Here is a 13,417-nt window from a genome sequence, read left to right on the forward strand (position 1 = left end):
TGGCTCCGAGCGCAGGGGATAAGCTGTCAGACTCTAACCTTGAAAGTACTGGGTTCAATCCCATTGTGGACATTTAAAAAAAAAAGTTTACTTTATTGAGAAAGACATCATTTTTGTTGTTATAGTTACTTGACATATTAGTAGGGGGAATTAGGCTAAAACCGTGCAAATTCGGGTTGAAAGCATGAAAATTTGCATACAGGTTGTTAAGACCCATAGAAAAAACATCTGATATAGAACCACTCTGGCAATCAATTATAACGTATCGGTTTAAGGCCTTAGATTTTACCTATTACAGCTATATTAAACAAGGGATATAACTGCGTAAAAATATACATTTTCTTCATATTCATTGTATTACGGAAAATTAGGCTAAAACCGTGCACATTGGGGTTGAAATCCTGAAAATTGGCATATAGGTAGCTCTGACCCGTATAAATAACACCTGATATAGAACCACTCTGGCAATTTATCATAACAGTGCGTTTTTAGCACTTTTATTTTTTCCTATATAGCATTACTTATCCGAGGAAATAACCACGACAATACAATGTGCGTTCTAAAACTTTAAATACACCGGTAACCATTTACGGTAGCTGACTGATGGTTATTTCGTGTTGTAACTAGTAGATAAAAGCGGGAGAGGGGGAGAGGGAGTGAGCGAGAGAGACCGAGAGAGAGAGAGAGAGAGAGAGAGAGAGAGAGAGAGAGAGAGAGAGAGAATTTTACTCATTACTGTAATAACCTAACTAGTAGATAAAATAGGGAGAGGGGGGGAGAGAGAGTGAGCGGGAGAGAGGAAGAGAAAGAGGAAGAGAAAGAGGAAGAGAGGGAGAGAGAGAGAGAGAGAGAGAGAGAGAGAGAGAGAGAGAGAATTTTACTCATTACTGTACTGACCTAACACCCCCCCCACACACACACACACACACACCCCGCATCTACACAAGTCCGTGCAAGGCAAACCGGACCTTAAATACTTGCATCGGGTGCCGATACATTCTCTCTTACATGAACATTTGATGAATTTTTGGGACACTTTTGACAATTCTGGAAATAAGCTCCACAGTGGTTCATGTCGATCGTCACATTTGTTGCAGGGTTCTCTTCTATAAAAGATATAATGTTAGCAAAAGCTCGACTGCTTTCAAGAACTGTGACATCATGATTATCATCAGCAGTGACATCTTTTAAAGCTTGTTTTTTAAGTATCGTGCATGACACGTTTTATGGTATAGGGCGGGAGTGTGCCTCCTGAGCGACTAAATCTTCTCCGGCAATTAACGACAACATATCAGAATCTTTTATAGATAACGCTTTTTCACGAATATTTTCTTCCATATCTGTTGTCATTACAGAATGGAGTACTCCCGATTCCATGTTTTTACAAAAAAAAGCACTTTTGTTTATTATAGCCAATCTCTAATTTTGAACGTTGTCTCATTATTCTCGTGGGTTGCGAAATATATTCATTCGGTGACTCCTCCAAGTCAAATGACGAAGTTTGGAATTCTTGTAGGGCAATTCTTTTAGATTTCTTTAATTCTAATCCCCTAATTTTGTTGGCATTAAATTTTACACGACAATACTTATGCCAATTAGCATTATTTTGTTTTAAGCTTTCAATAATCTCATTTCTTTCTGATGAATTAAAAAAATAGATACGCCCAACTTGTTTTCATCACAAACCAAAGAATTGAATTGTGTTAAATCTTCAAAAAGAATTTCATAGCCTTGCCCTTTGTCATACCTCCTCGACTTAGAGGGACATTATAAACGGTCTGTGTTATCTTGTTGGCATATCAAACACTTGTCCCATTCTCTGGGAGCAGTTCTTTTTGCTATTGTATGTGTATCTGAAATCATGCATTCCTTTATTAGGCATATGCAATATTCTTTCATTACTCTGTCTGTCTCTCTCTCTCTCTCCCTCTCTCTCTCTCTCTCTCTCTCTCTCTCTCTCTCTTTCTTTCTTTCGTTCTTTCTGTTAAAGACCCATCATCAGCAGGCAAAATGTGTGCAGTGCCTTATATAAGGACACAACAGTACAAATAGAACTAGAACATTCTCCCATTGTCCCTTTGCGATAAATAACGTAAAGTAAATAACTTCCACAATACAGCATCATAGTGGTTGATGGTGATGATAATGATGATAATTATAGCAATGTAAGTGGTATGCTGACTCTTTACTGTCATCAAGTTTGACCGAAATAGGTTTTAACTCACGTAAAATTATTATAGCAGTATTTTTGGAAAGAAATGAAAACAGGAGGAGGGGAGAGGAGCCCTGTCCTTTGTCAACACCGGTCATCGGCATTTATTGAGCTCTTTTCTGCTAGTCTGTTTTGTCTACCCCTCTGTTCGTCTTCCCGTCTGCCCGTCCGTTTTAGACCAATTGATTATACTTATTAAATCAGATGCAGAAAAAATCTCATATTATAGAATATTGCTAGCTAGACGTGAAATTGAATAATATTAACGATTAGATAATTTGTATGGTTCGTGAATCGAAAGTAAAGGGAAAGGAAAACATCCGCTTCGACGCTAAAAATAGTCACCAATGGGAATCCAAAGGATGACGTAAAACAACCTTTGGTTGGCTTGCCTTGAATGTTTACGCAATAAAAATGAAAGAAATTATTGTCGTCCATTTCAAAATTTTCTCATCTTAAAAACCTTGTATCTCAACTAATACTGATCTCTCAGAGTGGTTCTATAACATAAATTATAGGGTTTTTCATATTCTACAACATATGTAATTTTCATGCTTTCAACCCTGTTTGCACAATTCAATGAATTTTTGGACCTAATTCCCCCTACTATATATTGGGGTTTGTTTTTGTGTGTCAAGGTGTCAAGACGTCTTTCTATCTGCTGTGGTGTTATCGTGCATTTATCCTATATTTCTCAAGTAATTGTTGTTGTCTTGGATTGAAATTTATATTGGTCTGTTCGACTCATTTCTCTTTATCTTTTGGACTATATTCCGGACTGTTTAAGTGTTTTGTGTTTTCAGGATTTCCAATTGAAACTGTGAAGGTAGTACAAAATTATTCAACTTCTGCCATTATTTCACCATTCGAGGCATTAAATCATCTCATCATTGTATTATTATTATTATTATTATTATTATTATTATTATTATTATTATTATTATTATTATTATTATTATTATTATTATTATTCAATATCACCGTAACCGTCATCGTCTATGTTCACCTGTAAACCCTGGTTGTTGTGATTATCTGGATTGTGATTGTTGTGTAAACATTCCGTGTCACTGTTTGTTTTGTCACTCTGTGACAAGAATCGTGAACTGTTTTCTCCCAACCGTAACCCCCCCCCCCAACCTTCTCTCTCTCTTCAACGTACATATTTGATAATAAGTAGCCAAACCATGTCTACCCCAGCTTCCAATGCAAAGAGATTAAGAGGGGGTAGTGACGATCTACCGAGTGTTACTGACGAGATGTGTGAGTTGAGAAGGGAATTCATAGAATTGAGGAATGTAATTGATGGAGTTAAAGACAGCGTGAGCTCGGTTTTAGCGGTGTTGGGGCAACTCAGTACCATTAAAGCTCAAATGGACAGGATATTAGAAAATATGAAAGGACAAGAGGAGAGGTTAGACAGGATAGAGGAGGAGGTAAAGATGCAACGAAGTGAGGCGAGAATTGTCAAGGAAGATGTGGGGGTGTTGAGAAGGCGAGTAGAGGTGTTAGAGGCGAGGGCGATTGAGAGTGAGGCCAGAAGCAGGAGGAACAACTTGGTGTTTCACGGTGTCGAGGAGAGGGAGGAAGAGAATTGTTTTGAACTGGTGGCGGAGTTGGTGCGGAAGTGCAAAGTGGAAGGAAGGGTGGTGATAGAAAGAGCGCACAGGATGGGTAGAAGAACGAGTGACAAAAGAAGGCCTGTCATTGCCAAATTCCTTGACTTCAATGACAGGCAACGAGTCAAGCTGGGGAGAAAGCATCTGCCTCCTGGACTTGGAGTAAGTGAAGACTTTCCGTCTGAGATCCGGGAGGCAAGACGCCAATTGATGGCGGATTTGAAGGCAGCCAAGAATGCCGGAAGAGACGCCTGGGTAGCATACCCAGCCAGGCTGATTGTGGACGGCAGGGAAGTGCGGACAGTGAGACCGACGACGACAACAGATCGACAATAGGAAGATGCGCCGCGGAGCCACCTTTCAAATGTATCCTTTTGTGTTTTTAATATCAATGGTAGTTTGGAAATGAAGAAAGAATGTCCTGAATTTGTTGAAAGTATTTATAAATTTGATGTAATTTTGTTAAGTGAGACGTGGACGAATGAGAGAAGTAATTTAATGTTAGATGGCTACTGTGAACCGTTCTGCAAACACCGTAAAAGAAAATCAAGGGCCAAACGGGATTCGGGTGGGTTAGTGTGTTATTTCCGGAAGCGTTTGGAAAAGGGTGTGTCAGTTGTAGATTGGGAGTATGAAGATGGTATGTGTTTTAAATTAGATAAGGAACATTTTGGATGGAATGAAAGTGTATATTTATTATTTGTCTACATGAGGCCGTATGGATCAACGCGTAGCGATTTTGACGATAATGTAAGTTGTTTTGATGAACTGTTAAATCAATTGGCAAAAGTGACCGATCAGGGAGGGATTATAGTAGCAGGAGACATGAATGCAAGGACGGCGGAGAGAGAGGATTGTTTGACTGTTGACATTAGAGAGAACCAGACAGAAGAGCTTTCGGTAGAGAATATTTTATGTGAAAGAGATTTCTTATGTAATGACATGACAGTTAGACGTTTTAATAAGGACAAAAAGTAAATGACTATGGACTGAAATTACTCCAATTATGTTACACATGTGACCTTGCAATATTAAATGGGAGAACAGGGGAGGATAAAATGAAGGGATGCACAACGTTTGGCAATAAAAAAGGGGAGAGTACAATCGACTATGTTATTTGCAATAAGCGGGTTATAGGAAATGTGTGTGGTTTTAACGTCCATGAAACAAATGAAATGTCAGACCATAAGATAATATCGTTTACTTTGAAATTAAATAATAGTGAGCATAGACGGGAGGTAAGTGACGGTTTAGATGGGGTTATGTTGACAAAGTGGAAAGAGGATAAGAAGGAGAATTACGTTACATTATTAAATACAGAAGTGTGTCATAATAAGGTGAGCAATCTAATATATTTGGTACAAACTAACACAGATCCAGAGGTATTAGAGGGTAATATAGTCGAGTTAACAGATATTTTAACAGAAGCAGGGATAGATCATGTAGTTAGGATAGAGGGGAGAGGGGATAAACAAAGGAAAGGGAGAAGAAAGAAAGCACCATGGTATAACGAAGCTTGTCAGATCCAACGCAAAGTATTCACTGAACGAGCACATAAGTTTATAGAGACGGGGACAGGGGAAAACAGGACATTGATGTGTAAGGAAAGGAATAAATACAGGAAGGTATGTAGGATTAACAAAAGAAATTACAGTCGCAAAAAAGCGCAACATTTATTGGATTTAAGTAAGCATGAACCCCAGAACTTTTGGAAGGAAATAAAAAGAAATTCAGTATCACGAAGAGAGCTGCCAGATATAAACTTCTACGACCATTTTAAAACTTTAGCAAATAAAGAATCAGGGGTTGGGGAGATGGGTAGGGCGGAGATTGCAGAGGTAGAAAAGGATGTGGGAAGGAATATTATAGATATAGACATTTTAGATAAGCCAATCGAGATGGGGGAACTACACAAAGCAATTAAGGCTCTTAAACGCGGCAAAGCTACTGGAGTGGATAATATGTTAAATGAATTTATTATTAATGCAACTTCAGAAATCAAATTACTGATTTTATCGATTTTCAATAAGATACTGGAATTGGAATATTTCCCCTTGATATGGAGTCAGGTAGAATTGTGCCGATTTTTAAAAAGGGAGATGAAAGAGATGTGAACAATTATAGAGGGATAACAATAATGAGTTGTATAGGAAAACTGTTTACAAGAGTGATGAATGAAAGACTAAATGTATGGGTGGGGGAGAGAATGTGTTAAACGAGGTTCAATATGGATTTAGAAAGGGAAGGAGCACAGAAGATTGCCATTTTATTCTACATGGAATTATCAAGATATTGCTATCTAAAGGGAAGAAGCTACATTGTGCGTTTATCGACTATGAAAAAGCATATGACCTTATTGACAGATCCGCATTATTTACAAAATTGATCAAATCCGGTGTGAGCTCGAAATTTGTCAAGCTATTTAGAAACATGTATTCAAAGGTTGAGCTGGCCACAGGAGGTAAAGGTCAACAACAATTTTTCTAATCAAACAGCGGATTATTACAGGGTGAAAGCACTTCGCCACTTTTGTTTTCGCTGTTTGTTAATGATCTTGAAAGTAAATTAAGTGAAGATTCCATAGGATTACAAATACAGGATATTACAATTAAATTGCTCATGTTTGCAGACGATATGGCAATAATCAGTGAAACAAAAGAGGGTTTGAAGAACGGTTTAGACTCTTTACAAGAATATTGTATGCAATGGGGAATAAAGGTAAATATCAGTAAAACAAAAATCGTAGTATTTAAAAAAGGGAGGGAAAAACTGGGCAACAAGACAAATGGTCATATCAGGGTAAAAGTATTGAAGTAATCTCGTCATTCAAGTATCTAGGCTGTCATTTTAGCGCATCGGGATCTCTTACAAAATGTACACAAGAAGTAACAAACTCAGCCAGAAGAGCCTATTTTCACTTAGAAAGTATTTTAACACTAACACAGAAATTTTACCACAGATGCAAATGAAACTGTTCAATAGTACCATCTTACCAATACTGAATTATGGGGCAGAAATATGGGGTTTAAGAAGAGCTGATCCAATTGAAAGATTTCACCTCGGTTTTCTTAAATCCATTTTATGTGTTAAGCACAGCACACCAAACTGTTTTGTTTATGGGGAATTGGGGGTGTATCCTTTGCATATTGAAAGAAAAATGAAAGTTATTAAGTATTGGTTGAAACTTATTCGCCCAGGAAATAATGATTGCTCATTCACTCATGCAGTATACAAAGAACTTGTGCAATTGAATATTAATGAACCAAACACAACAACTTGGGTAAGTCTGGTGAAGCAGTTGCTGGATAGGAGCGGAATGGGCCATTATTGGGTTAAACAAAATGTGAAAAATGAAAATTACTTTCTGGCGGTTTTAAAACAACGCTTGGATGACATGTTTCTACAAGAGTGGCACGCTGAGATGTCGATGACGACGTCTGGACGGCTGTATAAACACATTAAAGACACCTTTGAGTCATCATATCTTGTCGCGCCAGTGAGTCAGCCAGTCCCGGGCAGTCTGGTTGCATTCCCTCGGGTCAGCATTGGTGCAGTGAGGTCCCAGCGAGCATTCGGGCAGGATGTGGTCCATGGTCTGTCTGGGGTGACCGCATGGGCATTCAGTGCCCGGTGAGATTTTCCATTTAAAGAGGTTGGTGGCGGTGTTTCCCACCTTTGCTCTAGCTCTGTTCAGCGCCACCCATTCTTTTCTCTTGAGGTCTGTGCCTGCTGGGAGCTTTTCTGTTGGGGGCTGGAGGGCATCGTTTGCTGTCTTGTCCCATTCTACCCATTTGTCCAGGCGGAAGAATGCTGAGTGGTCTGGGTGAAGGCTCTCTACTGTGAGGAAGCTTTTTCTTGATTTGAGCCTGCTTTTGGGGCAATTGTGGTCATGAAGGGGGTGTCTCTGGTCCATTTCCTGTTTGTATTTTTGTATTTGGGCATGAGCTTCCCTCCGGATGTGTGGTGGGGCTATTCCTGCTGCACGGTAGACCAGTGGTAATGGTGTTGCTCTCAGCTAGCCCGTTATGATCCGGCAGGCGTTGTTGAGCTCGGGGTCTAGCTTGGAGGCATGGCATGATCGGGCCCATACAGCTGAGCAGTACTCCGCAGTTGAGTAGCTGAGGGCCAATGCTGTGGTCCTTTGAGTTAGAACCATATATGAAACTGTGTAATAAATCTTACAGAGTTGCCATCTCAAAAATCAGATTGAGTTCTCGTTTGTTTTATATAGAAAGGGGTAGATGGGGCACAAGAAAAGTAGATAGAAATGATCGTAAATGTCCTACTTGTGACGTAATAGAAGACGAATACCATTGTCTAATTGAATGTTCGAGGTATACGCAAGAGAGAAGAAATTGCCTGCCGGAAAAACTGAAAAATAAACCAAGTATGTTTGAATTTATCAAATTTTTGAAATGCAGAGACAGTAGACAGCAAGGTGATTTAGGTAGACTTTGTTTTAAGGTACAGATCGAACACAATAAATATTTACAAGTATAATTGTGGTTTCCACGGCAAGGAAAACTTATTAAAATTGATGATAGAGAGAATAATGCGATTGTTTGTTCGTTTTCATTTGTTTTTGTCTGTTTAGTAACTGCAGTTCTGATACTAAGATGTGGTATATTATACAAAATATGACATGTTATATATATATATATATATATATATATATATATAAGTATGTGTGTGTGTGTGTGTGTGTGTGAGTGTGTATTTGTGTAAGAAAGTGGGGTGGGGGGGGGAATTGGGCATGGATATTAAAATATTGTATAATAGTTTACCATGATAAAGATTAGTTGCGATTGCACAATTGGTTTATTGTTGTTGTTATTGTTGTTGTTATTATTGTTATTATTATTGTCATTATTGTTGTTATTATTATTATTATTGTTCTTATTATTATTGTTGTTATTATTATTGTTATTATTAATATTATTATTATTATTATTGTTGCTGTTGTTGTTGTTATTATCAGCATTGATATCATAACCAGTGTATATAACCATATATATATATATATATATATATATATATATATATATATATATATATATAGAGATATATATATATATATATATATATATATATATATTTTCTTTCTTGGTTCTTCTGTTTTGATGTGATTTGTAAAAGAAGTGTTGTAGTTCACTTGTTAATACTCTTTGCTTGTATCTTTGACTTCTAAGCGATTTCAATCTAAGTACACCGAGGGGTGCTCTTGGTGCCCTATCCGCACCATTTACCTTTGCCTATTTATCCTCGGGTGCCTTTGAGAAAAGTATACTTTTAGACTACCTTATACATTTTCTGTTCTTTCAATGCGTCACAAACGCCGTAAAATTCTTAAAAACACAGAAACCAACCCTTGACATGGAATAATTGAAGTACGCAAGCTTGTTTCGCTCTAGACTATATCAGTACGGAAAATTACTTAAATGTTTGTGATATTCTAAAAGAGTCGAGTATTTGTCTTTGGGAATTAATTCTGTAATTCTACCAAAAAATACGTTAAACTAATATGTCTGTAACTTCTAGGCAATGTTCGCAAGATCCCATTCTTCTAGAACTTTAATCAACGATAGAAATGTGTTATATAAGTGGTGGGCTATTGATTATGTTGGAATTTCCCCGAAGATAAAGATCACCAGACCAAAGCATTTTGGAGCACCTATTATTACTAAAAGTCAATAAATTTATTATCCAAAACAGAATTACCATGATATAATCCCTATCTTCTTAATTGTCAACGAAAGGGATATAAGCGTGGTCCTCATTTACAAATACAATACTAGATATTATTGCTGGGGCGCTTATGTTATTTTTACAATTCTTCTTCTTCTTCTTCTTCTTCTTCTTCTTCTTCTTATTATTATTATTATTATTATTATTATTATTATTATTATTATTATTATTATTATTATTATTATTATTATTATTATTATTATTATTATTACTATTATTGTAAGTATTGGTGGTATTACAATGTTGTATTTTTATGATTATTTATGGTATCATTTTATGCTTTGGTTTCATTTACCTTTTTTCCTCACTCTCATGTCTGTTGTCATCAAATTGTATGGATTATTGATTAAAATAAAAGTTATTTCTGTTTGTCTTATTTTGACTATGGAACTGATACTTATCATGGCAGACCTGCCTACTTGAAATAGGAAAATGTAATAAGTAGTTTTCAGGGTAAATAACATCGTAGACATTTTAACTACCCTTAAAAACCACCAGTTTGTCCTTATAATGCGTGGGGAAAAATATTAACTCTATGTGATAGCTCTGGCACCAGAACTTCGTTTTCAAGAAATGACATTTAATTAAAAACCTTTATTATATCCAGCCCGGGATTTAGCCGTAGTACTACGGGAATTTTCGTGGTAGTGAGGAGGTCTGTTGTGATGGGTATCAATATTTTATTATTATTATTATTATTATTATTATTATTATTATTATTATTATTATTATTATTATTATTATTATTATTATTATTATTATTATTATTATTATTTATCTATTTATTTATTTATTTATTTATTTATTTATTTTTTTTTTTTAATGAGAAAAACTGATTGGAAATGTAAAAGTTATGGTGATAGTGGTAGTGATAATGGTAATGGTGGTGGTGGTAACGGTGATGATTGGGGTGTGGGGATTATGGTAATATTATTATTGTTATTATTATTGATATTCTTGTTGTTGTTGTTCTTCTTCTTCTTCTTCTTCTTCTTCTTCTTCTTCTTCTTCTTCTTCTTCTTCTTCTTCTTCTTCTTCTTCTTCTTCTTCTTCTTCTTCTTCTTCTTCTTCTTCTTCTTCTTCTTCTTCTTCTTCTTCTTCTTCTTCTTCTTCTTCTTCTTCTTCTTCTTCTTCTTCTTCTTCTTATTGTTGTTGTTATTATTACTATTATTATTATTATTATTATTATTATTATTATTATTATTATTATTATTATTATTATTATTATTATTATTATTATTATTATTATTATTATTATTATTATTGAACGTATTGATGTTATTACCATTCGTGTATTTTTGTGTGGTGTATCAGTTTATTTTTTGGTTCCATTTACCTTTTTTTCCACTTTCATGTATGTTGGCATCAAATTGTTGATTTATTGGCGAAAGCCTAATATTGAATAAACTTGAAACTTGAATATTTAAAACCTTAAATTAATCTATTATTATTATTATTATTATTATTATTATTATTATTATTATTATTACTATTATCATTATTATTATTGTTATTATTATTATTGTTATTATTATTATTATTATTATTATTATTATTATTATTATTATTATTATTATTATTATTATTATTATTATTATTATTATTATTATTATCATCATTATTATTATTATTACCTGTCCATTAACAGCGTTGTCTTTGTCCGGAAAATTGTAATATCGCCTAACAGGCGTTATGTCCCGTCCTACCTGTTAAATGTTGCTGTTGACCAGGAACCCCTTGTAAAGCGCTTTGAGGACATTTATTGGATATTGCGCTATATAAAGCTCATTTTTAAAATTTATTTTTTTTAGTTCAGGTATGTGCTGTCCATAGAAGCACAATAAGCACTTTGCCCATGACTTTCTAATTCATTGCCTATAATAGTGCAGAGGAAAGTAACAGGTAGCTACGTCTTGAAAATAATCATAAGCTTCATAAATTTTAATGAGAATAGTAGTCTTATTGTCAAGGAATAATAATATATTGATTGACTTGTATCATGATAAACGGCCTGCTGGTGTGATGAAGAAATAGAGGAAGTGAGTGAGAGTGAGTGAGAAAGAGAGAGAGAGGGAGAGAGAGAGAGAGAGAGAGAGAGAGAGAGAGAGAGAGAGAGTCACGGGTCCACCATCAACTCTGGGACAACAACAAGACAAAATTTATGTTTGTGTATTATAGGTACGATTGTATTGCCAAACACACAGCGTTGTTTCTGTCTGAAAAAAGTGCTCGTCTGTTTCTTGTATCGGAGTTTGATCTGGCTTCTCGTGAAGAAGATGTATAGTAGGAGTACTTCTACACACTTGATCGAATACCGAATCAGATACAGCATATACCATTGAGAACAACAGGGCTTCTCAAACATTCTTCGCACACAAGATTTTATCAGTATTCCTTTGTGTCTGGAGAGTGATTAACCGCACAAGTTTCAAGGCACCAAATAATATTATCGTGTCGCGGAGATGTGAATTACAACATACGCATCTTTTTAAGGGTCATCGAACTGGGCAAAGCAACCGGCCAGCAACTTATTCTTTTCTAGCACAGTTTTGCCTTCTCTGTGTTATATTTTTGACATTCGGACACATAGCACAGATCGACCTTATCTGTTCTATCGTTTTATTAGTGACTCGTTAGATCAAACTTGCATTGCACAGATCTGGCTTCTATGTACTATGATATGTTGATCACCCATACGAATGTCCCCTATACAACACCGATAACCTATGCAATGCATTACCATTTTCCAGCCCTTAAAGACACACACACACACAACCACGATCAAGAATAGCAGTAGCTTCTTATGATTCTCACACTACTATGTTATGACAATCGACCCAATCAGCAAAGTCCGGTCCGCATTCGTGCACCGTCGCGAACCCGCCCGGTAGTATCGTCACAACACACCGTTCAACTAGATGCTCTGCAGTTTTGGGTTCTTGCCCACATCGGGTACATGTAGGGCAGATGGAAAGTCCCCACTAATGAAGCGCACTTGCTGTGAGGCAGCTCCTCGACCGAAGCCGATCCGCAGCCACCCAGCGTCTCCTCTTACTGGTATCAAAGCCTAGCAACGTCTCACAAAGCTTAGAAGAGTACATATCCCTACCCCCACGAGGGATTGAATTCGTCCAAACCGACTTCCATCTCGTATATGCATCTCTGTCCGTAGTCAGGGAAGCTGCATACAGGGGTTGTCGGGAGTTATTTCGGCTCGAAACGGGGGCGCCGTCCATAATGCGCTTCAGAGCGGTATTCCATTCCCTCTCTCTCTCTCTCTCTCTCTCTCTCTCTCTCTCTCTCTCTCTCTCTCTCTCTCTCTCTCTGATCCTATTTAGCAAGTTTACCTTAATTGTCTCCCTCCGGACATCGGGGGGCTAGATTGCTGCCGTCATCGGGCCCCCATTCTCTAGGCGTTGTTGCCAGCGTTCCTGACACTATGTGCATCAACTTGCAAAGTTTTACATCAACCTTCTCAACATTTCTGCTTCGACCCCACACTGGAGCGCAATACTCCGCGGTGGAATAGCATAGTGCCAGGGCGAACGTTCTCAGGAGTGCTTGGTTAGCATCCCAAGTCGATCCCGCCAGCTTCCTCAGAAGGCTGGTGCGTTTCTCTATCTTCCGGGCAACTCCTTCGAGATGCACCCGATAGGTAAAGCTGTGGTCCAGCGTCACCTCTAAGTATTTTGGATGCAGCTCATATGGGAGTGGCTGGTCCCCAACGAGGACGTTCAATTTGCGGGTGTGCCATGCACTGTATAGGTAGAATGCAGTGGCCACGGTTTTTGAAGTGTTCATCTTCAGGTACCACCTGTCAAAGTAGAATTTGAGTCTGGTGACG

General features: G+C 37.1%; 1 protein-coding gene across 1 annotated transcript in view; it reads right to left on the reverse strand.

The window, feature by feature from the left end:
- LOC144959083 (uncharacterized) overlaps positions 1-13,417 on the reverse strand; it is a 107,873-nt gene that overhangs the window by 74,037 nt on the left and 20,419 nt on the right. The gene's annotated exons all lie outside the window — the stretch shown is intronic.

This window comes from Berghia stephanieae, chromosome 13, assembly GCF_034508935.2.
Source record: "Berghia stephanieae isolate SIO BIC M18660-M18661 chromosome 13, UCSD_Bste_1.3, whole genome shotgun sequence".
Lineage (NCBI taxonomy): Eukaryota > Metazoa > Mollusca > Gastropoda > Nudibranchia > Aeolidiidae > Berghia > Berghia stephanieae.